Consider the following 25064-nt stretch of genomic DNA (forward strand, 5'->3'; position numbering starts at 1 on the left):
CTGGCTCCTGCCCTCCTTGCCTTGCCTTGTACTTCACTCCCTGTGTTCTTGTTGCTTTTGCCACACCGGCCTTCTCACTTTCCCTCAAACACGCCGCTTCCTACCCATTACTCCATTTAATTTTCTTTATAGCCAGCCCCTGCTGCCCCTAGAAATTATTTTACTTGATGATTTATTTATGTCCTGCTTTCCTCCTCTAGAATGTCAGCAACTTGAGGGTGGAGTTCTTGTCTATTATGTTCACTCTCTCTCCCCAGTGCCTACAACATGGCAACTGTAGGACTCAGATATTTCTTCTATGAATTCACAACATGAATTTATTATTTATTTATTAAACTGAGTATTTACAATATCTTGATATTCTTAGCAAAATCTCAGGTGAAAGACAGCTATTATGGCCATTTTATAAGCATGCTATATGATACATGTATCCATTTGTATCCTTTATAAGTATTTATTAAGTGTTCACTACAAGCCAAGTTGTTTAGCTAGTATTGTCTGGTGGCCAATGAGGGATTAGAGAGGGAGAATTAGAAAGACAGGAGACAGGAGGAGGAATCCAGGAGCTATGTCCTAAAGCTGGCCTGGGAGTGGAAGACAGTCACTGCTTCACGTGAGTCTGAGAGGGAAATATGGGTGGGGACATGAATTTATTGGTGAGGAAGTGGAAAATTTTCAGAGCTCTTACTTGATGGCTTCTATTTCCTCTGAAGCAGGAGGCGAGGTCATGTGCTGAAAAAGAGAAGGGCAGGAGGAGGCGAGGGAGCTCGGAAGCTGCAGTGCTTTCACGTTCTCCGGGCCCGGGGCACATGCTCTTCAGCCTGGGAGCGTCCCCTTCCTCTCTAGGCTGAAGGTCTGCAGGGCGGTGTCAGGTAAGGCAAGGGGCGAGGGAGCCGCGGGTCTTCATAAGACGTGCATGAAATGGTCACAGCATGGGGAGTCGAGAATGGAGATGAAAGGCCATGCAGCCAGGAGGAATTTGAGAAAGGAAGAGATCAACGGCTGTCATAACCTCTAGATCAAGATGCCAGAGTAGGCACACAGACAAACTTCTTTTTTTTTCCAAGCACAGATAAAAACATTTTGGGCCAAAATCTAGGTAATAATAACATGGGCATTTGGGGAAAGTGGTGAGTCAGGAGGGAGGTAATGTTGTTCTAAATATCTTGTCCAGGAGGAGGCTAGAGATATGACTTAACTATTCACTTGGTTAGGAAAATATAAACTTGTCTGTTAGAACCACTAAATGATTAGAAATAGAATGTGGAACTACCAAAATTATTGAAGAAAAAGACAAGGAATTAGAAAAACCTAATAATCCAAAAGAAGAGAGAAAAGGAGGGAAAAAAGAACAACCTTAATAAATTAGAAATTATAAACTATCAGCGATAAGTTGTTAGATTCCTAATCACAGTGAAAAGTAAATATTTAAACTCACCTACTAAAAGACAAGACTCTTATATTGTTTTCTCAAAACTCCAGTTATCCATACCGCTTACAAGTTAGATACCTCAAACAAAATAACATAGACAGATTACAAATAAATGCATGGGGAAAAGATACACCAGAAAATGAGTATCCAAAAGAAAACTGGCTTAGCAACACTAATGTCAGATAAAATGGATGGTAAATTAAAAATATTTCTGGGAACAAAGATTTCATACAGACTGTGAAACTATTTACCAATACAGTATGAAAAGCATAAATTTGTATGCCCTTAACACAGCTTTTGTGGAAGACACTAGAAACTGGCTCACTTAATATGCCTGCAACCCTCTGTCCATTGCAGTAAAGACGACACTTCTCGCTTCCCTTGCAGCTAGATTCTCTATGTGACAGGCTTCTGTAGAGGAGAGGTTTAGCAGGTGAAGGCAAACATCGTAATGTGGTGGCCACAGGTCCTTCAGGCAGGAAGGATGGGGGAGGTGCTTTGTTCTTCAATGACAGTTGTTGTGGGGGTTCTGGAATCCTGGTTCTAGAGTTGGAGGGGCCAAGCAGCAGGCAGTGGCTGGCTGCGGGGCTTCTGCAGGAGTTGGACATTTCTCCTGGCTGTATTGCTCACAGGCTGGGTAATATCCAGGCTGGGCTGCCTAGCTTCCCTGAAATTCTGTAAGCTACCTTGTATCCTGTAATAAGTCTCCTTCTGCTTAGACTAGCTGGACCTCATCACCATATGATGTGATATGTGCTGTGCTAGAGGTGAGCCCCAAGTACTATAAGCACTTACAGGATTCTAACTCAGATTGGGGAGAAGTGTGGAATGCTTGCAGGCATCCTAGAACAGGCGACAGCTGCAATATGAATTGAAGAATGAGTTGGAATTAAGCAGGTGGAGGCAGGAGGAGTAGGAGGGCTTAGATAAAGAAAGAACAGCACGTGCAAAGGTGGAGCTCAGGAGATGCAGAGCTCTAACTAATTCACTGTTCCTAATACACTACGAGAAGGACAGAGTGATGAAAGCAGGCTGGAGCCATGTCAGGGGTGATCATAAATGGCCTTGCATGCCAATTTGTAGTCTGCAATTGTGGGTTTTCTGTCTACTCAGCACCTTGGCTGCTTCTCCTGAGATCTTCCCCTCCTTCCCACCCCAATCAACACACATCTCCTTTGGGGAGCTACCTCTTCTCCACTCCAATCAAGTGGTTTTGACAAGACTGCCAATCACACCAGCCCTTCTCTCTGATGACAGGGGGAGTCTTGTTCCAGGTCTGACCCTCAAGGTAGCCATTCCTATGATCACAGCAATTGCCAGTCAATCCATACCTGTCAGAGTCCTTCCCAGCGCTTTTTAAACTTCAGAACTGGCTTACAGAATTGTAGAATCTGGTGGTCACCATCTGCCCCCGCCCCTGCCCCAAGGAGAAAGGCTCTCTGTGGTGGAGGAGAATTAAGCCAAATAGAAAAAATAACAATGAGAGATGAAAGGGGAGAGAGAGAGAAAGAAAGATAGACAGGGAGAGACAGAGACAGACAGAGAGACAGAGACAGAGAGTTCTCTCTGGCAAAGACAAATCTTAGGATCCGGTTCTGACCTCTCCCCGGCTGCCCTCATTCTTGCTGCCCTTCTGTTATGCTAATCTGCACTGACCGACACACCTACTTACAAAGGAGGTGTCTGTACAACTTGTTTATACCTATTTTAGTAAATGTTTTCCTCCTCCTCCACCTCTTCCTCTTCTTCGCTTTTGTTCATTTTTGGTTATTGCATAATATTCCATTGAATCTATATATCTTTGTTTATTTACCTGTTAGGTTTGTCCAACATGTCAAACATTGATGCTTAGCATTTGGACAGGACAAAACGAGCAGGGAGGTGGTGGCATGTGCTTGCCAGCTCCAGGGAATAGCATGAGAAAGGCACGGAAGTGAGAAAGTACACAGCATGTTGAAGGATTAACTATCCAGTTTGGCTAAAGCTGAAGAATATGGGAACTATAAAAACTGTAAAAATAGTCTCCGCCCAGTAGTGTACTAATTGGAGGGTAGATTAAAATGAAAAGAGGTGCACAAATTTGTGCTAGATTTCTCGCCAAAAAAAGAATAAGGAAGTTGACACTAAGAAAATCACAAGGCAGCCACATGGAAACTCCAGCATGCTGTTCTAACAGTGACAAATCACAAGAGTCAGGAAGAATTACTGTACCTACAATGATCTGAATCAGCACTGTGGGGACTCGATACGAGGGAAACTACAGAAAGTCAGCCAAAGGTACTAAATGAAGATGGGAGGGGAAGGGCAGTTGACCCGGTGGAAAGACTGAATTTTATGCAGCTGTCAGTTCTTAAATTTACAGACGTGGTTGCAGTGTGTGCAGGGGGTGGGTGGTTTACATGAGGAGAGATTTTCCCGGTCTCTTGCTCCAAATTTTATAAGAATATAATCTGTTGTAACAAAGGCATCATAATCAATGTGGGAAAGTGTTATTATTAAATAACTTAATATCACTTATTAAAGTGATAGTGAAACAATTGGTTAGGAAAGAACTCAACGCAGATCTTCATTTTACAGCTAATACCCTTCCAAATCCAATATGGATTAAAGAGAGCAGAATGCAGCAAGTCACGTTCAAAAAGACTAGAAGGAAAAATACAACTTCGTATTAGATACCAGTCAAGAGAAGTGCAAAGGGGTTTGGGAGTACTTTCTAAGTTCAAAAGTGTTAAAAGAAATTTAAAAAAAGAAAAGATTGACCACACAATCAGTACAAATTTCTATAGGTGTCTTACTCTCCCAATTAATATATCCTCAATACACTTAGAAAAATTTTTGCATCAATATGAAAGATAACATATTATTATATAAAATGCTCATGCAGATAAACTGAAAGCAGCAGAGATACAATTTCTGAGCACCTAGCCCAGGTCAGGTCTGTGCCGGATACCTTGAACCGTTCAGTTACGGGGACATCCCCAGTTGGTCCAGGAAGAAACTGAGGGTTGGAGGTGGGAAGGGTCTGGCCTAGTTGCTCTTGCGAATGGGCCACGTGCTGTTTTTGCCGATCAGACATCTGTTTCCTCCCAGCCCCACCCAGCCAGGTTCATAATCACACCTTGATTGCCTTCAGGTAGCCGCTCCCCACCCCTTAACGCTGAGTACTCAGAGGAGCCTGGTCCCTGCCTCAGAACCAGAAGATGGGTCCTGCATGGTCTCAGTTTCTGAAGGCCCCATTTCTCTTGCCAGGGGTTAGGTTTGGACACATGCCAAATTCTGGCTAATAAGATGAGAGGGAGAAATCATTTAGGGGACTTTTGGGAACTAACTTTTCACTCTTATAGACAGACAGCTTTCTTGCCTTTCTCATTCTACCATTTTGTATTCCTACTAGGAATATGTGAAAATTTCATCAGTTGCTCCATATCTTCACTGGCCCTTGGTATTGCCAAGTTTTGGGGGTTTTTTTGGTTTTCGATTTTTTGGGTATTTTAGCCATTTTAGTAGATGTGTAGTGGTATTTCACTGTGATTTTAATTTGCCCCGAGAACTGCAAAAACAAACAAGTAATACCTAAGGTAATCAATATCCTAAAGAAATTAACAGTGTCTGTGAATTTGAGTGTATTGCTCTTTTTATGCATTATTTTTCCACCGTTTTTTATATTAGACAGTTCTTTCCCAATGGCAGAGCAGAAGAAAATTCAGCTCTAGTTTTACGATTGTGTGTGGATGTGATACCTGGAAGTGCTTCAGACACCTGCTCGTCCTGAGAGGTGGAGCAGGGCCGTGTCTTCACAAGGGGAAAGGCCCGAATCCTGATCACATTGGCCCCTCTGGAACAGTTCTATTTTGGGCCTCATGTGATTAATATTTGGTTCACGAAGCTTGTCATGCTAGACTTATTCAAAACTTACATACTTATGAAGCATCTGGGTATGTTACATGTGTTTCTGGATCACTAACCCCAGAAACACCCAGGTAGGTATAGAACTCTCTGAAGCTTGAAGGAGTTAAATAGCAAAAGAAAATAGTATCATGGAGTAAATCTGCAAAGCTCACTATTATAATTTATTAAAACTCCCTCCTTCTTTTTGGAAACGCTCTCTTCTCTTGGTGCCTCTCTCACCCAGTGACCTCTCCTGGTTTCTCTCTGGTCGTCTCAGGTTGTTCCTTCTGTGCCCGTTGAGGATCTCCACTTCGCACTTCTCCAAAATATACACACTCACCTTGTCTGTCCCAGGCCCTCTGCTCTTCTCTACACCCTGGCCTGGGCAACCGCATCTACTTGATTAGCTCCTGCTACCTTCTCTAGAGTAGTCATCCTCCAACAGCCCCTAAAAGCTGGTACCTAATAACTTAGAAATAGGTTCAATATAAAAGTTTTCACTAGGGGCTGGCTCCGCGGCCGAGTGGTTAAGTGCGCGCTCTCCACTGTGGCGGCCCAGGGTTCAGATCCTGGGCGCGGACATGGCACCGCTCGTCAGGCTATGTTGAGGAAGCGTCCCACATCCCACAACTAGAAGGACCTGCAACTAAGATATACAACTGTGTACAAGGGGGGTTTGGGAAGATAAAGCAGAAGAAAAAAAAAAATGATTGGCATCAGTTGTTAGCCCTGCCAATCTTTAAAAAAAAAGAAAAGAGTTTTCACTAGCCTTCATTTTTGAAGAACAGATAACTCTCAGAAATGGTTATCCAGGAACAAGAGCATAGACCAATGTGTTATCCTTCGATTACCTTCCCACCAACCCGCCTGACTGCTGAGGTTTGTGTTAGGATGAATGGATTGTCTCTTGCTTTCAATGTGCTTCCTCTAAAGTTATTTCACCACAGTCTTAGTAATTTTCAAGTCAATGTAGTCCTTCAAAAAGTTCATCTGAAATTGGTAATGACTTAAAGAGATGGAAAGAGATTCCTTGCTCATGGATCGGAAGAATAAGCATAGTTAAAATGTCACACTATCCAAAGCAATCTACAGATTCAATGCAATCCCTATCAGAATCCCAATGACATTATTCCTTGTGGAAATAGAATAAAGAATCTTAAAAGTTGTATGAGACAATCAAAGACCCCGAATTGCTGAGGCAATCCTGAGAAAAAAGAACAAAGCTGGAGGTATCACAATCCCTGACTTCGAAATGTCCTACAAAGCCAAAGTGACCAAAACAGGATGGTACTGGTACAAAAACAGGCACACAGATCAGTGGAATAGAACTGAAAGCCCAGAAATAAAACCACACATCTATGGACAGCTAATCTTCAACAAAGGTGCCAAGAACATACAATAGAGAAAAGATAGTCTCTTCAATAAATGGTGTTGAGAAAACTGGACAGCCACATGTAAAAGAATGTAGGTAGACCATTATCTCACATCATACACAAAAACAAACTCAAAATGGATCAGACTTGAAGATAGGTCCTGAAACTATAAAACTCTGGGAAGATAATATTGGTAGTACACTCTTTGACATCGAACTAAAAAGGATCTTTTCAAATACCATGTCCTCTCAGACAAGGGAAACAAAAGAAAAAATAAACAAGTGGGAATTCATCAGACTAAAGAGCTTCTGCAAGGCAAAAGAAACTAGAATCAAAACAAAGAGACAACCCACCAATTGAGAGAAAATATTTGCAGATCATATATCTGACAAGGGGTTACTCTCCATAATATATAAGGAACTCACACAACTGAACAATAAAAAAGCAAACAACCCGATCAAAAAATGGGCAGAGGAGATGAACAGACATTTTTCCAAAGAAGATATACAGATGGCCAATAAACACATGAAGAGATGTTCAACATCACTAATCATCAGGGAAATGCAAATCAAAACTACACTAAGATACCACCTCATGCCTGTTAAAATGGCTATAATCACTAAGACTAAAAATAACAAATGTTGGAAAGGGTGTGGAGAGAAGGGAACCCTCACACACTGCTGGTGTGAATGCAAACTGGTGCAGCCACTATGGAAAACAGTATGGAAATTCCTCAAAAAACTAAAAATGGAACTACTATATGACCCAGCTCTCCCACTACTGGGTATCTACTCAAACAACTTGAAATCAACAAGCCAAAGTAACATATGCACCCCTATGTTCATCGCAGCTCTATTCACAATAGCCAAGACATGGAAGCAACCCAAGTGCCCATCGACCAATGATTGGATAAAGAAGATGTGGTATATACAAACAATGAATGCTTCTCAACCATAAAAAAAGACAAATTCATCCCATTTGCAATAACATGGAAGGACCTAGAGGGAATTATGCTAAGCGAAATAAGCCAGTCTGAGAAAGACAAACACCAGATGATTTCACTCATATGTGGAATGTGAACAAACACATGGACAAAGAAAACAGTTCAGTGGTTACCAGGGGAAGGGGGTGGGAGGGCACAGTGGGTAAAGGGGAGCACTTATGTGGTGACAGTCAAGAAATAATGTACAACTGAAATCTCACATTGATGCAAATTATTATGAACCCAATAAAAAAAAAGTTCATCTGAGAAACCCACATGTTGAAGAAGGTACCAGGGGATACAGCTGGCCACTCCATGGCTTGCCAGCTGGCCACGCCTCAGTGAGGGACCAGAGTGACACCTACTAAGTAGGATATCCACTACTGGAATGAATTTGTGTATACGTGGATAACATAATAACCCTCAAGTTGTCCTTCCTACGCAAACTGCGCCTTCCCTTATACATGATGTAGATCATGTTTGATTCTCATTGCTTCACCTTGTTTGGGGATCATTTGTGTTTTCATTTCATCAAGAGATTTGTTACAATGCACATCAGCCACTTCTCCTCCCCCTTTCCCTCCCTCAGAGGTCACTCAACTCTTTGAGGCAATTCTCTCTCAACAGCACAAGCTCAGTTCGTATGGCCACGTCCCTCTGCCCTTATTGTACTTGTCCAGTTGGTAGCCAGTCATTTCATCTCAGCAAATATTTTTGAGTGCCAACTATGTACGAGGAGCTGCGCTACACACTGTGGAATGCAAGATAAATGGAACAAGGATTTTCAAAAGTAAATCACAATTTTGTCCCCTTTCTCTAGCTTTCAGGTCTGACCTGAGCTGTCAGCCACTATCCCCAAATACAATTGCTTTGTTGGTGGAGCCCAGGGTCTAAACCAATCAGTTATTGGTTATTTTGTCCTTTATCGAGAACTATATTGCAAATTTAATTTATCAGTATAGAGTGTAAAAATCGCTGAATTCAAACTTAGACACTCCAAAATTAGACCTTCCATAGGTCCCCCCATCCCAACCTAATTCTTCCTTAGATCAAATATTGCCTCCACTCCCCTTTCCTACTGAGCAGCCTCCTCGGGCGGTAAAATGACTGAAATCCCTATAAACCTTTACTTTCACTAGACAATTGGCTTTCTGTGGCGCTAAGTGAAAAAGATTGAGACACCCCTAAGATCATAACTAACCCATTGTTCTTTGTTTCCTCTTTCACAGCAAGTTAGAGAGTTTGATGCTCATTATTATTCTTCATCAGTATCAAATATTGACGCTGATTTTAGCCTTCAGACCTTTTTTTGTTTGCACCAAGTTGCAAAAGAAAGCAGACATTATTCTGCGTTCATTAAAAAGAGCCTTGCGTTTTCCTCCGTGAATTTCACAGTTAGCGCCATGTAAAAGCGCCTCATAACTAGTAAACACACAGAGCCAGCGCCATCCATTCAAGAGCACGCAGGTTCCTGCCAAGCAAAGGCGGACTGATCAGAGCTGGGAACGCCCTCCCTCCACGCCCCCATCCCAGCAGCGCCATCTGCAGCGGGCGGCTGGACGCCCTCCAAGCACTCACCACCTCCTTTGGAACTTTTATGGGCCTGCTTTTGAAACCATACTCATTCCATATGCAAAGGCTTGGATACATATGCACACCAACAGCCCGTATGCATGCAAAATGTGCAGATGGGCAAAGGAAATGAAGCCAGGGGTTTGGCGCTACAACAAATTATTAAGCCGGGAACTCCTGAAAGCCACGTGTGAGCGCTAAGGAAAAACAGCCTTTGTTGGAACTGGTAATTTGAACTTATTTCAGAAACTGTACTTTAATAAAAGTGTAAAGAAACAGCTTTTAGAACTTTTTTTTCATTGTTCCCTTTGAAAACAAACATGTGAAAGGTCGCAGAATTTCAACCAGTAGCACGATCACCAGATTTGATCTTTTCTCCATGGCTCCCACCGTATATGGACCACATCGTTTTAGCTAATATAGTGGAAGAGAACTGAGGAACAGACTTTCTTAACTTAATTAACAGCTGCATGATCCTTTTCAGGAAGAGAAAATTGGGAGTAAGCACTATACAGTAAATTATAATACATGTTCGAATATTTAATATGCACACGGTATTTATAAATACACAATAGATCTTGCAACAGGCATACCAAGACTTTTTATTAACATTATTTCAGACTAGTTTATAGAATTAAAATGCTTAGATTTTCAGACCATATTTAGGTTTAAGGGCTTTCAGAATTAAGGTCAGCATTTCTTTTTCCTTTTTCTCCCCTTTCTTTTTTTTTAAATTGAGATATAATTGACATATAACATTGTATTAGTTTTGGGTGTACAACATAATGATTTGATATATGTATATATTGTGAAATGATTTCCGCAAGAAGTTTAGTTAGCATCCACCACCACACATAGTTACGATTTTTTTCTTGTGATGAGAACTTTTAAGATCTACTTAGCCACTTTCAAATACACGATACAGTATTGTTAACTATTAGGGTCAGGATTTCTAAAGGAAGATACATGCAATTTTTTCTGTTCTCCCCGAAAGAATTCATTTGGAATCAACTCAGCAGACCTACTTGTTGTGAGGCTCTCGACTGAAGCAGGGAGAAGCCACAAGAGTGCTTCCCCTGTCCCCTCAAGCCAGTGTGCACAGCCACAACTCACGCAATCCTTCCACAGAATATGAGAGCCTCACACACGCATTTTCTGCGTCTATTCCAACGATCAGTGCTCTTCGCTAGACTCTGAGAGGCTGGTGGGTGGAGACTGTGCTTCTGGAGTCCCTGACACCTTCCGTGCTGTCCTCGAGAGTCAGACGGTGAGCAGTTACTATGGGTTCTGATGAGTGCTGTGCTAGGGCAAGGACTGCGCGCTCTCAAAGCACAGAGCAGGGGCCAAACCTAGCCTAGGATCAGAGACAGCCTCCCAGAGGAGTAATACTTAAAAAGAAAACCAAATTAAAATTACGTCGGAGATAGGACCAACTGGACTTGGTTGACTGGATGAGAAGGAAATGCCCATGTTACTCGGGCAACTGGATGTCAACTGAAATAGGAAACAATGAAGCAAGGACGTGTTTGGGGGTGTGCGGTGAGATAGAGTTCAGTCTTGGCACGGAATTTGAGGGTGCTCTGAGAGGCCCGAGTGGAGCTGTGCAGGAGGCGGCGGGATTTCAGGGCGTCCAGGGAAGCTGTTAGGCTCTTTGAGAGTCAGCGTTTGGATGGCAATAAAAGCCAAGAGAGTGGATGAGATTGCCAAACACGAGTGGGCAGAGAAGGACAAGGACAGAACCTGAGGGGATGAAGCCTGGGAAAAGGGGGAAGGCACAGCGTGAGGAGACAGCCAGGAGAGGGCAGCGTGAGGGACCGGAGAAGGGGACGCTGCAAGGAGGGCCGGTCAGCCTGGCACGCTGCCCAGTCAAGCGAGGTAAGGCCTGCAGAGTGGGACCTCACAATGGGAGGTTCTCTGTGACCTTGATGCGCTGGAGGGCAGAGAGGGAGTGGAGGGTGCAGGAGCCAGAGGACGCTGGTGGAGGCAAGAATGAGGGGTCAGAGAAGGGGGCAGCAGGTCAAGTTTGACAGTGAGGACAGATGGGGTGGCTGGAGAGATAGATAGGTTAGATCAATGTTTCTTAATCCTGGCTGCACACTGGAGTCAACGGGAGAGCTTAAAAAAAAATTCTGACGCCTAGGCCCCACCCTGGCAATTCTGACTTGACGGTCGTGAGGTACAGCCTGGGTACCATCAATTTTTAAAACTGCCCAGGTGATTCTAATGAGTAGCCAGAGCTGAGAACAACTGGCATAGAAGAAGAATTTCTTTTACAGATGGGAGTGAGTTAAGCGTGTATAAATGCTGAAGAACCGAGCCACAGAGAAGGAGCAGCTGAAGATACATGGAGGCAGAGGTGATGGTGGATGACGTGGGGCTCGGAGGATGGAGGTGAGGACGGAGTCAGCAAGGCAGAGGACATGACTTAGAAATAAGAAGTAGCACGTCAGGGGCGTGGCTGGAGTCAGGGCTGAGATTCTGCTGGCAGGATGGCAAGGAGGCAGCCTTCTAAAGCGGCCTGAGTTCTCTGTGCATCAGTAAGAGGAAAGAGAGGGTGCAAGGAGAGGAGGGCAAGGAGAGTGGAGAGGACTCGGCAATGTTGAAATGTCTAGCGACTGGTTTAGGTTAGAGACACTGAACTTGTAGCGTCAGCAGTATGTGAAAGGGATGGTTCTCAGCCGAACACTGAGATGTGGAGACAGTGCCTCCCTAGGCACGAGGTTTCCATCTTCATACCATGTTGGGAGGGTTCAACGTTGAACAGCTGAGACCATGGGAAGCACTCGGTTGGGGGGGCGTGGCTGCAAATTAACCTGTGAAACCCCTTGTAAACAGTTACATTCTCTAAATCCCAAACAAATGGACAAGCAAAAATGTGTACTGATATAAAAACATTAATAATAAAGAGAATATCAACAGCATTCTACATATTTTAAATGAGTAAAAAGTAAATTCTCTGTATGTTTATCATTGCTTGCTTCCTAAAAACGTTGCAAAATCTCCCTGCCCTGGATTTGCGGTGAGACGTTTCAAATCTGCTCCGAGGACCGACACCCTCCCCACTGCCCGCATTCTGTCTAGTCCCATACTCATGCCTCTCTGGTTTATAACCGAGTGACTTGGTGTTTGTGTAGACAATCTGAATATTTTGAAGTTGTGAGAAAAAGTATGTCTAAGTGAATCCGTGAATGCTTGAATTTTCCCTAAGACCACTCCAGGCTGGTGAATAGGATAACCAACTGTCTAGTTTTGCAGGGAACGGAGGGACTTCCTGGAATGCAGGATTGTCAGTGCTAAAACCTAGAGAGTGCTGGAAAAGCAGGAGGGTCGGTCACTCAACCACTCTCTCCCCCACCACAACCCCTCCTTCCCTTCCTGTGGCAAGCGCCTGCCCTCAGACGACCTGAGAGACTAGCAGAGAAGGGGGTCTGCGCACCAGATTCCAGGCGTGAAGCCAGCGTGGTAGAAGGAGAGACCAAGACTTACTTGAAGCCCACAGACTCCCCTGTTCTCCTCCCTCTGCCCCGTCTGGCTTCTTCCTGTAGCGTAGCATAGCGGAGCCGCTGCACTCCGTTAACTCCTAAAACCTCTGTCCGCTTCTCTTCGCCACCACCGTTCCTCTGATGAGGCTCTTCTGGCCTATCTTCTTTTTTCTTGGGGCTGGTGTCCTAAGAAGGCCTCCTCCCTTCCCAAACAACACTTCTTTTCTCCTTTCATCCTCAGATAAGATAAACTAAATCAAGTACATTCCTTAATTATCGGGCCAAAGCACTTCTTGATCAAAGAATTTTAAACATCTCAATACAGAAAGAACGCTTTGCTGTTTAGAAATGAAGAGCACCGCCTGACCTCTTCTGCCCTCCGACAGTAGAAGCCAGGTCTTTATCAGCCAGAAACTGCTTTCTTCTTCATTCCACAATGTGTTTTTCTTAGAGCCAATTTTAAAATGATCAACAGATGAAAAGTCACATTCTTGGGGCTGGCCCCATGGCCGAGTGGTTAGGTTCGTGCGCTCCGCTGCAGGCGGCCCAGTGTTTCGTTGGTTCGAATCCTGGGCACGGACATGGCACTGCTCATCAAACCACGCTGAGGCAGCGTCCCACATGCCACAACTAGAAGGACCCACAACGAAGAATATACAACTATGTATATGGGGGGCTTTGGGGGAGAAAAAGGAAAAATAAAATCTTAAAATAAAAAAAATTATCAAAAAAAAAAAGAAAAGTCACATTCTTGAGGGAGAGCAGAAAAGCGGTTTGTACAACAGACTGAAGAAGTGAGCTTTATCTGTATTAAACCCTCAATCTATGTTTGTTGATTTGATGAATCAATGAAGACAAAGCAGATTTCTGTAATAATGAAAAGTTTCTCCTTGTGTCACTGTTATTTTTTCTGCCTTCGCCATAATTTAGCAAGCACGCATACCGCAGCACTGGGCGTCAAGCTCTGGATCAAGGCCATGGCAGACACAGGACAAGACCAGAAGAACCTACTTCAGAATACCTTTTGCATAACCCCATAGTAAGTCCATCCGGTCATAGAACAGAAAGCTATTAAACATTTGGGTGGAGGACCAGAGAGGAAAAAAGTGGCACGAATGCATTCTACAGATCCTGTGGAAAACAGAGTGAGTGTCTCTTTCTAAGGAGAATACGGGGGCTCATAGTTTGGTTACTTTGAAAAGTTTCCTCCAGGTTTCATGTGGCGCAGTCTCTGTCAAAGTCACGTTCAAAACAAACAGGAATCTGCCTCTGGAAGCCTTGAAAATTCATGCAGATCTTTGCTGCTGGCGTTTTTAAAGAGCTGGACCAGATACATGGCACCTCACAGAAAGCTTCCCAGCTATGCTTCTTGGCCGTAGTTCTTTTCTCCGAAGTTCTTTATTCCTGCACTCTTACTCTGGTGCTTGCCGTGGTCCGTCTCACTTCCTTCTTCACCCCCACGCTCCTTTCCCAGCTGTAGCTGCCTCTCAGGCCTCCCCCCAGCTGCCAGCTCTGCCAGGCCGCTCTAGGATGCTGGAGAACTCTGTTCCCCCCCGCAGCCCCTGTTTCTCTTGCTCCTCATGGAAGAGAGTCTGCAGACACCTCTGGAAAGTGTTGTTCCCTCCCTCTGACTGCTGTGTGAAAAAAGACTGTGGAACATTTCTGGTGAAGAAAATTCTCCTCTTTGTTCTACACACATTCCCGGGTGGAGACAATTCTCTCTGGGACAGCTTGGGTAGCCGGGGGCAGATGGAGCTCAACTTAAAGTAGAAGTGAGGTGGAGGTGAGGGGTGCAGGGGGCTGTATCCCTCCGGGCCAGTCCACTAGGGACAGCTGTGTCAATTAAAATGTGAAACCCCCAATTCACCTATGTTAAGATTTGATCTTGCCACAACTAGAAGGACTCACAACTAAAATATACAACTATGTACTAGGGGGATTTGGGGAGAAAAAGCAGAAAAAAAAAAAAAAGATTGACAACAGTTGTTAGCTCAGGTGCCAATCTTTAAAAAAAAAAAAAAGATGGGATCTTGTTGAATGGCAACCTAAACAGATCCTGTCTTTTCTCCATGAAGCCAGTGTTAGGACTTCACGTTCAAGTTAGGTCTTCTTGGCTTCCTGCCATTCCCACTCTGACTGCCTTACGGAGTGTCGTCCCCCCCTCACTTGCACCTCGGCCTAGTTGACCCTGGGCCAGTCTGTGTGGCTGTACTCACAGGGTGTTCACACACTTCGGCCCAGTATCTCCACTTCTAGGACTCTATGCCAAAGAAATAATCAGAGATGTAGACAAATATTTATAATTAATACAGATTTACTTATAATAGCGAAAAAGTGGGAACAACCTAAACATCCCCAAATCAAGAAATGGCTGACATTTTTTTGATAAGTTACATGATGAAATATTCTATGTCTTTCAGAATTCTGATATCAAAGACTAATGATATAAATGTTTCTAATTTAGTCTTAACAATCATGAATGAAAATTCTTTTTGAAGAATATATATCAATTTTATGCATGTATATATAGACCCAATGCACACACACACACATACACACATACAATTTGGTTGCCCTTGGGTAGTAGAAATGTAGGTATTTATCTTTCAATTTTATTGTGGACATATGTTTATTTTACAATCATAAGTGAATAAATATTATTGTAAAATAAATGAAAAAAGAAAGTAGTTCTTAGCAGAGTAACTGCTAAAAAAGGAAATTAGAACAATCTAAATGGTTAACAGTATGGAATGGTTAAACAAATGAGGGTGCCTTCATATGTCCATCCCCACTGGGGACCACACCTCCCGCTCTTGGCTCCTGAATGCGTAGGAACGCACCTGGTTACTCCGGCCTGGAATCACCAGCCTGCTCCTCTCTGCCCTCTCATGATCTTTCGCCTGTGATAGTGTGACTATTGACCTCTTACCTGCTTGGCAGGCATTTCTTCCTTGTCTCGAGATCCCTACTCCTCTTGCCACGCAGGAAAGTGGAGCTGGCCCTCCTGCACGCCTTAGATGTGGTCCCCAGACATCAGCTTTGCCAATCAGATGCTTGATCCCCCCCAACCATGGAGGTGGGTTCAGTGTAGACAACCAGCGTCTCTGCTGGTAATTTTCCTCAGGAAAATTACTATCTATTCTTCTGGGATCAAGAGCCATAAAGATGATATAAACTAGAGAGTAATATAACCAGCTTTCCTTCAGGAAAATATCCATATTGTCCACGTTGGAGAGAACGATGCCAGCATAGATGAATGGAGACAAGAGATGACGAATAAGAAAGTCCTAAGGACATTGTTGGAGCCTCTTGATTCAGCTATGAGGGAACTTCTTTTTACTCACCTTGGTTAATAAATTTCTCCCCTTTCTCCCTCCCTACCTCTTTCTCTTTTGTTCTTCTTATCTCTATTTAAATTTTTTTTCTGTTGATTTTTTCCTCGCTTGTTTGAGAAAGGGCTCTGTCACCTGTAACTGAAGGAGTTCTGACTCAGTTCCCCTCTCTTGGATTTGGCAACCTGGCCTTGGAAGCCACCACTTGACTTTTGCCTGCCAAGCAAGTCTGACTCTTTCTAAAGATACTCTTGACTGAGAGAGCATGGCCTCATACAGGCTTTTTCCCTCTCTTTCTGGACATTTGCTGTCCTTATGGCTAGAAATTTCTTTTCTTCCTACCAGTAAGAGAGTGAGATCAGACATACATCATTTAATATTTTACAGGCACTAAAATTTGTTTTGAAAGTGTTTTTAATGACATGGGAAAATATTTGTAATATATGACCTTAATTATTTTAAGCAAGTAATAGCTAATTATAGAAAAATACTAGAAGGAAATATATCAAAATATTAACAGTGGTCATATCAGCGATAAGATTATGGGTGATTTATATATTACATTTTCTAATTTTATAAATGGACATGCAATTATTTTGTGATTAGAAAATAATGAGTTGTTGAATAAATATATAAATTGTAGTACATTCATCCAAAGGACAATTCTGTAGTCATTAGAAAGAATATTTTCAGGGGCTGGCCCCATGTGCGAGTGGTTAAGTTCACGCACTCTGCCTTGGCGGCCCAGGGTTTCACCCGTTTGGATCCTGGGCACGCACATGGGACCGCTCATCAGACCACGCTGAGGCGGCATCCCACATGCCACAACTAGAACGACCCACAACTAAAAAATATACAACTATGTACAGGGGGGATTTGGGGAGAAAAAGCAGAAAAAAAAAAGAAGATTGGCAACCGTTGTAAGCTCAGGTGCCAATCTTTAAAAGAAAAAAAAAGAATGTTTTGAAGATATCTCAGTGACATTGAAAAATGCTCATAGAACAATTGAGAAGGTAGACAAAACTATATATAGCGCTGATCTCAATTGTTCATTATAGATGTGCATCTATATGCATAGACACATAGGAAATGACTAAATAAAGTTTTTAAAAATATTCATAGAAGTTATCTCTGAGTTGTGAGATCACAGTTAATTTTGGTTTTCTTCTTTATATGTGTTCATGTTTTCCAACTTTCAGAATCAGAATTCTTCTTTTATAATTACAATACAGCAGTAAGATGGTACTCTGGTGAAGAAGAGGTTTGAAAAAGCAACTCCTCCTCACTCAGCCCTTCTGCTATAGGATGCTCTGTGCCCTTCCCAGGGCGGGGGCCCATGTGCCCTCTGTCTTTACTGGAGGATGCAGTGGATGGCAGTTGGTTTCTATCCTGGGCAGAGTCTGAGGCCTTGCAAACCTTACACAGGCATGACTGTCTTCTTACAGCCAAGCTTCCCCTGCTTTATCTCCAGCTTTAACTATGCACGCACACACTCACACACACGTTTGTTTATTTACACATAATTAAAGTAGGATTTCTCAGACAGGGAGGAACTAAATCTGGAAATATAGCAAAAGAAAAAGAAATATTTACATGACACATTTTGAATGCGAAGCACAAGTCCTGCACTGTGCTAAGTACTTTACATACATTTTCTCATTTAATCTTTTCAAAATCCCTACGAAAAAAGCATCGTCATTTCCCCTGATTAATAGATTAGCAAAACAGAGTCTTACAGGGCTGGCCCGGTGGCGCAGCGGTTAAGTTCGCACGTTCCACTTCTAGGCGGCCCCGGGTTCGCCAGTTCCGATCCCGGGTGCAGATATGGCACCGCTTGGCAAGCCATGCTGTGGCAGGCATCCCACATATAAAGTAGAGGAAGATGGGGATGGATGTTCGCTCAGGGCCAGTCTTCCTCAGCAAGAAAAGGAGGACTGGCAGCAGTTAGCTCAGGGCTAATCTTTCTCAAAAAAACCAAACAGAGTCTTAGAGAGAGATGAAATAAGTTCCCCAATTTGACACAACCAATAAGTGGTAGAAGTGGAATTTGAATCAAGGCAATCTTACTCTAGGGCTGTTAACCAATATATGTATGACAAACTGGTAATGCACGTGTGATTTTTATGACTCTATTGCCATCTTAGTTGAGAATCTGTGAAACTTTTGCAAAGGGTGGAAAGGGAAAAGTTTCAGTTCCTTTTCTTTGTTCATTATCTGATTGTGCACCATTTCTTGATGTTCAACTTACCTGTAATTGATTAGAGCTCAGACTTGAAATACACAGTGTTCAGCAGTTATGTGTGTAGTGTTGATGTTCCTGCTCCTACCAGCTATTGCATTGACCTGTGTAGGAAGAGAAGACAAGGAAGGCTATTCTCTAACGTGCTTTCTGTAAATCCCTGGGTACATTTTCCAGCTTCCCCTCACTTTGTTCTGTGTTGCTGGGGTACAAAGCAGTTCAAAGATCACCCTAGTTTCTGTTGGCTAGGGAGCAACATTGAGCTTAAGACTTAGCTGAAAAAGTTATCTCCATTTTGCCAAAATTGTTGCCAGTGTGGTACTACTTTCTGAGACCTCTGATTGGAGCCACCACAGATTTACCCCTTGACTCTTTCATATCCACATAAGTGGGCAAACCTACTCCAAGAAGCAAGGAGGGGCAGTGGGGTCAGTGCGTGGCCAGACAAGGAGCTGTCAGAGAGGTGGGCAGAGAGCCAGAGGCTCCCCCAGTTACACTGCGGGTAGAGAAGAGAAACTCTTGAGAGGATGAGCTGTGCGATGGTACTAAATGCTGGAGACAGGGTAAGGGGTTAAAAACTGAGAAAAAAGGTTGGATTTGGCAATTTAATAGGCCATTTCTTAAGCAGATTCAGAGGGAGGCAGGAGTGGAATTCAGGCTGCCACATGATGAGTGGGAAGTGAGGAAGTGAGTGAGTCTCAGCAGACTCAGAATTCTGTCTTTTGTAGTGAAGGATAGCTGGGAAGTGTAAGCATGTAACAGAGTTGAGGGAAAATGTGCACACACGTGAGTGTGTGTGTGTGTGTGTGTGTGTAGGAAATGAGAAAGCTGAGCAAGTTTATAAATTGAGCAGGAGGCAACACATCAAGAGAGAAGCGAAGAGGGAAGAAGAAGAACCAGCATCATTAAGAGCTTCCTCCGTTCCAGGCCCTGGGCGAGGGCCTTATGTTGTTTGTTTCATTTAATGCACACACCAACCTTAGGAGGAAAGTGAGGTTCAGAAAAGGTGAGTAACTTGCCTCAGATCATAGTGCTATCACTCTGGCAGATTAATCAGATCTCTAACTCTAAAGGCCCGTGAGCACTATGCATGGGAGGGAGGGGGAAGAGGAAAGGATGCTGGGTACAGAGAGGTCCTAGAGGAGGTGATCGGAGCTGGAATAAAAACATGGGTCAGATAGAGAGAGGGACCTATCTGCCCAGAGGCAAAGGAAGATGGAATGAGAAAATGCTGTGAAAGGGATTAGAACTTAATTTCATTTCATTTCCTGGATAAAAGTAGCCTAAGTAGCTGGCGTAGGTGTCCAGCTAGGAGAACATTGATGATTCCATTGAGCTTACAGTGACAGAAGCATATCCTCCTCTTTTTAATTCCCTCATTGTGTCTGGTTTGTGATCATTTGTGAAATGATCTCAATCCTCTACTGTGCCCTTGTACGACTGTGCGCTCATATATGATATTCGTTTTACCTGGAATTCCCTTCCTTGTGTCTTTGTGAGTATGGAGATGGACGCCACTAGTTAACTAGCAAATCAAATGAAATAAACACTGAGACTGAATAAATTCCGCTCAAGAATTTGGTCTCATGATTTTTACCTACTAGGTTGCTGTTAGATAACGTTGGTGGGGTGTGGGAAACAGAAGCCCATTTAGAGCCAGTTCCAATAGACCCCATCTCTCATCAACAGAGTGATTCGGAAATTGTCTTTCAGAAAATCTGCAAAGTCACATGGCCAGAGCATGTGAAGAAGAAGAGATCTTGACCTGAAATGACTGCAGAACCAAACTTTCTCGTCTCCAAGGAACCAAGGGCGCGAAAGGTCACTGGAACTTAAAGGTGGACTCTTATCAGAAGCTCTTATCAGAGGGGTCTGTCCTTCAGGAAGATCTGGTGTCCACATTCCTTTCCCTCCTTACCATAAATGTTTGGAACCTCATTGTAAATGTTTAGAACTTTACCATAAATGTTTAGACCCTTACCATAAATGCTTGGCGCCCACCAGTCAAAACCTGTCCCGCCAGCATTTCCAAGTGCCAGTCTGTTCTCCCTGATCTCTCAAATTTTGCGCCAAATCCTGAATCAGGGAGGCAGGTCTGAGGACACCCATCCCCTGTCTCCCTGCAGATGGATCTTGCAGAATAAAGCTGATTTCTTTTCCCAAAAGCTGATGCCATAATAACTGGCTTTTTTTTTTTTTTGAGGAAGACTAGCCCTGAGCTAACTGCTGCCAATCCTCCTCTTTTTTCTGAGGAAGACTGGCCCTGAGCTAACATCTGTGCCCACCTTCCTCTACTTTTTATATGTGGGACGTCTACCACAGCATGGCTTGCCAACCGGTGCCATGTCTGCACCCGGGATCCGAACTGGCGAACCCCCGGCCGCTGAAGCAGAACGTGCGCACTTAACTGCTGTGCCACCAGGCCGGCCTCCTAGTTGGCTTTTTAAAATGTGCATTGAGCAAGAGAACCCCAATTTTGTGCAGTAACATAAAGACTTGTAAAAGATGAGCAAGAAATTACAACTGAGCTTTTGTATCATCTAAGCCATTCCAGTTGAAATTTATGACCTAATTTATCTTATATTCTGTTACCATAGTGCTTAGGTTAAATGTGTAACTAAAGAAAATTGAATTCCAGTGCAAATATTAGTTTTTATTGTGCCCTGCAGTGCTGCATGGACGATGCGTGTGTGATAAGTCTCACATTTAGAAGATTCCAGGGGCAGTCCTGAGAGTTAAGGTATTATGGCCTCTATTACTGGTTATTAAGATAACATATTTTCTGTAGATGTGTATCATTTTCTTAAAGAAGTAACTGACTTTACAAATGTTCTTCGGCATAAAAGAAACAGGCTTTTCTGGCTGCTTCAGACACAGTCTTCAATTTTTGTGGGACACATCATTATTTCCTAAAAAAGAAAACATTTATCTTGAAAGTATAAGCTTCAGGTTCAAAGACAAATGCATGCCCCTCAAATATTTTAATGCCTCATTTGGTTTAAAAAAATCAATTCCACAGTAAAGTATGCACTTATAATTCTCAAGACCTTATCTTTATTAAAAAAATAACCCAGCTGGCAAACATCTCCCGTCAGCGGCAGGGTACGTGTTTGGTCGAAGAAGGGCCTGACCAAGTCTAAAGGCCAACACTCCCCAGCATCCTCTACAAAAGGGCACAAGCTGTTCTGAGTGGTAAGCCTTCATTACACTTGTGGTATTGTGATTTATAATAAGAAATATGTATTTGGTCTTCGTTCACTTTTCCTGCACAAAGCTCCTAAAACGCTTGGAATTTCCTAAGTGTTGAGAGCAATAAAGGTGTCTTTTGTTAGGTTAATGAGGCGAGCTTTGGAAAGCCTCTGGGTCACTTAAGGGTGGGGGCTGGCTGCCAGGGGAACCAATCTTGATTTGTGTCCCACTCCCTGACCTCTGCGGGCGGTGGGGGGGGGGGGGGGGGGGGGTGTTGAAGCAGCCAATAGCGAATGATTTAATCAATCATGCCCATGTTGTGGAACCACCATAAAAACCCAAAGGTGGCTCGGAGAGCTTCCAGGTTGATGAACCAGAACTCATCCAGGTGCTGGGCCCCAAAGTCTATGAGCACAGAAGCTCCTTCCTTTGAGACCTCGCCCTGTGTATCCCTTCACTGGGCTGTTCATTCATATCCTTTAATATCCTCTATAACAAACTGGTAATCTGGTAAGTCAACTGGTTTCCTGAGTTCTGTGAGCTGCTCTAGCAAATTAATCTAAGCCGAGGAGGGGGTTGTGGGGACCTCTGATTTATACAGAAGTACGGGTAGCAACCTGGACTAGAGATTGGCATCTGAAGTGGGGACAGTCTGGTGGGACTGAGCACTTCACCTGCGGGGTCTGACTCTAGCTCCAGGTAGGTAGCGTCAGAATCGAGTAGAATTTATGGGACACCTGGTCAGTGTCCGAAGAGAAGTGAGTTAATTTCTTGGTGGTGTGGAAAAAACCCACACATCCAAATACTTTTAAGTTTTTTTCTATATTGTATACATTTAAATCTTAGGAAATCTGGGCGTTTATGGGGCAAACAAAACCCAAACATGTTGTGTTTGCCTTACTCAATGCTCGCTACTGATTCTGTCTACCTACGGAATCGATCTCAGTTTGAGTGCCTGTTGGCAAGATGAGCTTTCCAGTTAGGCTGATCCCAGCACTATCCCGTGTCCTACACCTGGCACAATTCGCTCATTGCCGTTATAAAAGGAAGAAAACTATTTCCTCCTGCGGTACTCTCAACACTTCTGACACCACACGTGTAGGCTTTTCTCTAACTTTCTCTAACTAAGCTATTCTCTAATTTTTGGCAGACACGGGCTGCGTGTCCCACAATTTAACCCAGTTCTGACACCAACTCCTCGGAGTCCGTGCAGACCCCACAGGTTAAGGCCTCAGTCCCTCAAGATGCTACTCACTTCAGAAGCCCATCTCAAGCCCCAGGTTGTCACCTGTGCTTCTGACCAGCTGGCTATAAATCGAAGGTTCCCATGATCCCCTCCTCAGGTTTGATAATTTGTGAACTCACAAAACTCAGGAAAGTCCTTTACTGACAATTACAGGTTTATTACAAAAGCTACAACTCAGGAGCAGCCAAGCGGAAAAGATGCACAGGGGCAAAGTATGTGGGAAGGGGCACAGAGCTACCACACCCTCTCTGGGCACTCCCCCTTCCAGCACCAACCCAGAGGTTCTCTGAACCCCGCTGCTCAGGGTTTTCGTGGTGGAATATGCCATATACAGATGATCCTTAGATCGCGCTGTTCTTTAAAAGGAGCTAGACGGAATTCGGCATAAGAAAACACTGCTACAGCACTTGAGGGCTGCTGCCTTCCTAACCTTCGCTGTGACCAGCACCAGAACACCTTCTTTGTCAGAAGCATCGTTGCTTATCATATTTCTTAGCTTACCCCATAAAAATGTTAAATTCCTACTATTTTAGATTCTCTTCTGTTTATATTATCTTTAGTTTTAATTCTTGGTTTACAAAGTGTGTTAATTTTTCTCAGCTAGCTCCTTTTGATCATTTCAACATGTTTACTTGTTTCAAACTTTTATCTTTCCTGTTTTAATTGTTTAAATGTTTTTCTCAGGTAAAATTCTTTTTAACCTTATCATTCTTGTCTTATTTTCTTCCTCTTTTTCTTTTAAATATATTGATAATTTTTGTCCCTTTGATATTATAGTTTTCTAATTTTATCTTTTATCTTCTTTTTATATCCTTGGTTTATAAATAGCAAACAAGAAATCTAGTAATGGAGACAGATTCATAAAGTTTTGCTGATGAATTGGTCACAGATGGAGAGGGAAAGAAAGGAATTAGTGTTGAAACCCAGCATTTTAGCCCCAGCAAATGGGTGAAAAAGGGTGTGATTTACTAAGGTGGAAAAACTGAGAGAGGAATATGATGGAAGAGAAAAATTTAAGAGTTTCTTCTCTATCACCACCACCACATAATAAAAGAGAGAGCATTTTAACACTAAAAAAAAAGACATAAGTGCAGATATTTTTAAATGGATACTTTTAGTTTTCTGAAAAATTCACTAGATAGTCTATTTTTTCTTTCTCATTTTGCTGTGATTGCTGAAAACTTCTGGCATTTGGGAATACCTGCTGTCGATAATGGAAAGTTTTATATTTCGGGAAAGCTCACTGTGGTCCCATACAGGGAAGATACTGAAAAAGGCTGAAGACAGAAAGCTCCATTAGAATGGAAGCTGTGGATGTCGACTACAATCTGGATGAAGTAAGGAAGAAGGATCTACAAATATGTTGACAGGGAAGCTAGTGGTTGAGGAAGTTTTGTGTGGCGTCAGTAACGTAGATCAAGGAAGCCTGCTGAGTGTGAAGCGGTGGAGCCGTGTTTTTTGAAAAGTGATTAATGAGTTAAATATGGTATCTAGTTGTCTTAATAGACATACACAATTTTCTGAGCTTCAGAGGACTGTCCAGACCACATGTTGTCCTTACTTAGTATTATGTTTGATTTAGTGTGGCTCTGGAGAGCGCACCACTCTAAAGATTTAGTTGAAACAAAAGTAATAAAATAGCAGTAATTTGTAAATGTACTAGACACATCTTAAATACATCTTCATCAATGAGGTCATTAGTTCCTTAAAAGCAAAAGTGTCTTCTTTTTCGTACAAAGGTAGCCCGTTATTTCGTTGAAAGGAGCCCACGCCCTGGAGACCAGCACTGCCAGTCTCCCACCCTCAGCTTCCTCACCTGCAAAATGGGGCAATGACGTGCAGGTCATAGGATTTCTGAGGCTATTCAATGAAATAGGAGGTGCGTAAAGAAGAAGTGACTTTACACGTGTTGGCTAACCCTATCTTCCTCTCCTTCCTGCTCCAGTGCCCAGGGCTGGTGCATACAGAGGGAACGACCCATGGCCTCGTTCAACGAACGACTGCAAGACGCGGGACTAAAAGAGCTTCTTATTTTGGTACTTATTTCCAAGTTCCAACATTGGACCGCATAACTCCAGCACCCGTAAAGTGGATGGTCAATAAGCTTTTCTTAACTAAAAAAAAAAAAAGCACACCCTCTAAACTACAAATCCCTGCGGCCTTCTGAAAGCGGACAAGTTGAGCCGCTGCCGGGAATCCGGAAGTCGGGCCGCTCTGCCAATCACGTCGGGAAGCCTACGACGCGGCGCCGGGCCGGCCAATCCCGGGGAAGCTGCCCCGCGCCGCGCGGCGCCGAGCCCGCCTCCGCGCGGACGCTGACGCGGCGTTA

General features: G+C 43.3%; 1 long non-coding RNA gene across 1 annotated transcript; it reads left to right on the plus strand.

Annotated features, from left to right (window-relative positions):
• Nucleotides 1-772: 772 nt before the first annotated feature.
• On the plus strand, nucleotides 773-24883 carry LOC124238109 (uncharacterized). Its single transcript, XR_006888243.1, has 4 exons — nucleotides 773-872; nucleotides 13660-13768; nucleotides 20014-20121; nucleotides 24681-24883. It is a non-coding gene; the product is annotated as an uncharacterized LOC124238109 (long non-coding RNA).
• Nucleotides 24884-25064: the final 181 nt, after the last annotated feature.

Source organism: Equus quagga, chromosome 4, assembly GCF_021613505.1.
Source record: "Equus quagga isolate Etosha38 chromosome 4, UCLA_HA_Equagga_1.0, whole genome shotgun sequence".
NCBI classification, from domain to species: Eukaryota; Metazoa; Chordata; class Mammalia; order Perissodactyla; family Equidae; genus Equus; species Equus quagga.